This window comes from Aptenodytes forsteri, unplaced genomic scaffold (genome assembly GCF_000699145.1).
Source record: "Aptenodytes forsteri isolate BGI_AS27 unplaced genomic scaffold, ASM69914v1 Scaffold307, whole genome shotgun sequence".
Lineage (NCBI taxonomy): Eukaryota > Metazoa > Chordata > Aves > Sphenisciformes > Spheniscidae > Aptenodytes > Aptenodytes forsteri.
Window position 1 is genome coordinate 563726 of NW_008795303.1, and position 4678 is coordinate 568403.

The following is a 4678-nucleotide window of genomic DNA, read 5'->3' on the forward strand; positions in this document are numbered from 1 at the left end:
GGTGCCGATGCTAAGTACATGTTCTCCTCCCCCCCCCCAAGAAAAAAAGAAGTTATTTAAAACCGCCAGGAGAGACCCGGCGAGGGGGGGGAGAGGATTTCTGTTTCTTCTTATGATGCCGAGGATTGATGTTACTGTGGTTTTGCCGCGCTCCGATATAGCTGCATTAATTAGCAAAGGGACAGAAAGGTCTCCTGCCTTTGCAGAAGGGTTGCTTGGGCAGAGCTCAAGGACCGGGCACGATACAGAGGCTTGCATGAGGGAGAAGACGGCTCCGGCAGCCGCTTGAATTAAATACACAAACCTGAAGACAGGCTCTTTTAGGGGTGGTGGTGGGAGAGAGGCAGGGAGAAAAGGAGGAGAAACATAGTATCTTGGGGGCTGGGGGGAGAGATTGCATGGTGTGAATGATGATGTGCATCGCTGAGGTGGCGGGGCCCAGGAAGGTCACTGATGGAGGCTGGAAACAGAGCTCCGGAGAAGGGGAATTTTGCAAGGGTGTTAATTAAAAATAATCGACTCTCTGCATGTCTCCCCTGCTCGGTGGGCATGCGGTGGCAGGGGTGGCTCTCCTTGCCTTCCCCACCACAAAAGCCAGCAGCCCAGCTCTGACTGGTGCAGCCTTTCTGCATCCCTCCACTTGCCACTGTGACTTAACACTTGAGGGAAAGAGACTTCTAGTTTCCACGTCTAGCAGGGAAACTGCAGCAGGGAAAGGCTGTGTCCTGAATCCCCACGGACCTTTAGGGAACTGACACATTCCATGCCAGTGGCGCATGAGCCACCTCTCTTTCATTTCACTCCATCGGTCTTTATTACTATTTGAAGGACGGGATGCAGAAGCTTCAGAGCAGGGTCCCATCATGCTAGTTAAGTACAAACCCACAAAAAGAAACAGCTGCTGCGCATCAGTCCATGCATTTCAATGTGCAAGAGCAGACGAGCCCCCCAACCCCAAAGCAGGAAAGTCAGCGCTCTCCGGTAAATAGTTCCACAGCATTTACCCTGTATATCGGGTTTAAGGACACTGCTCACACACGCACACTGGTTATATCAGTGTGAACAACTGCAGAATGACTTGGGAAAAACTGCAGAACTCACCATGTCAAAAATCATTATTCTTTATCAACTGGATCATGGCAGTACCCAGAGGCCCCGTTGAGGGCTCACAGTCCCATTGTGTCGGATACTGTAGACACATGTAATAAGAGAGATGGTCTATGCCCAAGGAGCTTATGATCTTAACCCATGATGAAAGACAACAGGTGTATACTACAGACCCATGGGGGAAGGATAAGGGAAAAGCAGCCTGGAGAATAAAAAGCAACAGGCCTGGCCAATGACAAGTGTTTGGTGTCAGAAGGAAGTTTTAAGGAGATTTGAAGGAGAACAATAAAGGATCTTTATGGTTATTAATGGGAAGGTTTTTCCATGTGTAATGGCTAACTTGGAAGAGAACATAAAATTGCTTGTTAGGAAATTGGACTGCTGAAAAGTGAAGGTCTGTGCCACTGGCAAAGCAGAGGGAATATTGCAGAGTGACTGAGGAGCCTGGTATCTGGTGTGCTCTCAGTCTAGAAACAACTGGGAAAGAGGCTCCCAGCTCCTTTCCAGTGCTTTAAAATTTACATTTCCAGTCCCAGTGAAGAGTATTATATGGAATTTTAATTTTTTCTCTAGTCCAGGCTTCAGTATTGTATTTTCTATCTTGTACTTCACAGCAGCATACCTCATGAAAAATATCTGAAGGTAAAGAAGAAAGTGTTGGTATAGTCGCTTTTTTTAAAGGAACTTAAATGAAAGCTCACAGATTATTGGCTATAGGAAGTTTAATGTTATAAAAGTGTTATCTAAGTTGAGGCTTTGATGTCTGAATTACTCATAAGTATCAAAGCCACACATGAATTATGCAGGACATCCCCAAAATTATACCCATCTGTGAGTAGGTGGTGTTCCAACCCTGCTTCACATAAAATCTATGTGTGATGTGTAATGTCAAACTTAGCCCTTACAGAAGTTTGGCTTTACTGATAGCTGGGGCTGTATTAAAAACCTACACTTTTATCCCCAAGACACTGATGCAGGAACATCCCTACCCCTAGCTCCCCTCTACTTGAGATTCACACCCACTTCCCTTATACCCTTCTGGAATTAAAGACTGCATCTGCCACAGTGAGTCATCAAGAGCTTACTCATCAGCTTTATGCAGGATTTTAACTCTTGCGAGCAGAACTGGTCAGAAGGATCCTGCATTTCTTGAGGTGTTCCTGGCACACGTTCTCCTCACGCGTACCACACTAATGCGGAACCTCTGGCAAGTTTTAGACGTTATGACTTTTTTTTTTTTTTTTTAAACTGTTTCACCTGTACTCTGCCAACCAGTTCAGCTTTACTTGAACTTTTCACATATCAATTTTTGAGTGTCATTTAAAAAAATAAATCAGCCTGCCATATGAAAATGGCTTTTTTTTTTTCATTCCCCCAGATTGCATAATTTCACCAAAAGTACAGGATCCTACTCTGGACCTACAATGTATCTAACTCATTTATTTCCCAACCTTGCAGATGGAGAACTGGAAGACTTATATCATTAAAAAGAGAGGTGCTACGACTTTCCCATGAAACACATGGCATTTGCCATTTTTACTAAAATGTCTTCAGTCAGCAAACTTTTAAAAGCTGCTTTTTTATACATCGAGAATAATATAGAAAGTAATGCTATTTTCAGTTTTCTTTACAAATAAGAATTTTTAGAGGACTTTGAAGCATGATATAAACCTGGATATGATAAGAGTATTAACTCATCTCACCTCACTTGAGGCTGCTACGATGGAGACATCAAGTTCTAAACTACTTGTTCCTTAACGCAGAGAAATAGGAGCAATTTTAGGGCACAAATCATCTGACCTATTCTAGGTGTCTACTTTAGGATGACATGACTCATGCTCTAAAGATGCTTAATTCTTTCTCGTGTATGAAGGGAGCCTATATTAGATGTAGACTTCTACATGACAGAGGTCTAGATAGGACTGGATGGATCCCACCTGCTGCGCTATACACGTGATTCAGCATTTCCCCAGAATGGCTGGTGAGGGCACTAAACTATTAATATAGCTGCACAAATTAATTCTCCAAAGAAAACTCATGTCATCTCAGCAACAAAAAGTTACTGAAAGTCATGATTATGAAACATTAGATTGCCTGGAAATAAATAAAATATTTGTGAAAATCTATTAGCCGTGTGATTCAGGTTAACTGGATTAACATAGGAAGCGCCTACAAGTTTAGAAAACTTGAGCTAGCAGAATGTATTTGCTTTCTCACTTCAGAAACTGTAGAAAAAATAGCAGTATTTATGACAAAAAAAAAATTACCTACAAGAATCCCAGAAGACAACATGAAAGGGCCCGTTTCCCAGTTCACCAAATTTTCAGACCAGAGGAGTGTAAAACATACAGTTTAGATGGAAAACCCCAAGAAAACATCAGCATCAGTGTCACCATACGATACACAGCCACAGCAGGGTATCTGACATGGATTTCTTATGGCGTTATGGTATTTTGCCGCGTACAGGAATTAGTGAATCTACGTTAAATAAGCATTGGCAGAATATGATCTTTGTGACCGTCCTAGGGAGGGAGTTACCAGGTTACATGTTTTAAGATATCTTAATTTAATTACAAAAGTAATAACGCCATTATCGGTCAGATACAGTCGAGTGCATTGACACAGGTGTTGATACGGTCTTTTGGAATGCATGTCCTTGTTGGTGATACTTGAAGGTAGATAGGGTGATGTAAGTGTGAAAGCTGCCAAATGTTTAAAATTTCTCCGATGTGTGTACTTGTACATGGCTTGTATCTGCTGTTTTTAGTAATGAATTGGTTGTCTATGATGTTGCAAGTCCCTCCAGCTCAAGAGCCAAAGTGCTGTTGATTGGAAGAACAGGGGAAGAAATCAGAGTTGCCACGTGTACAGGTGACCGCAGAGGCCTCCGCATGGCAAGCGATTTGTGTGGCACGGCTCACAGGACTGCTCACTGTGAAAACGGGTCTGCCGCTGCCCACCCTTTGCCTTGTGCACCTTTCCTGCCCAAGCGCACACGGTGTCTAATCAAAGAGGTTTCTGCCTTCTTCACGCTCCCATACTGTTGGTGCTCATTTGCAACTGCAGGCTCGGCAGGGTTTGCCAGCAGGCTGCAGGGTGTCCCTGAGGTTCTTCCTTTGCCTGATGTACTTCCTTTGTAGATAGTTCACTATCTGAAAGGTAAGGCGGCATTTGTATACCAACCAAGGCACAGACCCAGACCATCAGCTGGACGCTACTTACCAATGCTAGACTGGAGCTGCAGCCAGCAACCAGCTCATCGTCACCTCCCTTGGGGCAGGGAGAAGGTGCCTCTTGGCACTTGCCCAGCTCGGCAGGAGCCGGGTGCGTGCCCCGACTTACCACTCTGCGTGCGCTGTGGCAGGCACAGCAGCCCGGTGTACCTTCGCCCCGATGAAGAAGGTGGTCCATGCCAGCTCCATTATGGCTCCATGCCCGCTTTCTGGAATGGCCAAAGGCCTCGCTAGCTTTCCCGATGGAAGCGATTACCTCTCCATCTACGGCACCGTGGCCATCCAGGACATTTCCTCCCGTGTCGCCAAGAGCCCAGGAGAAGGCCTCAGGCCCGCTG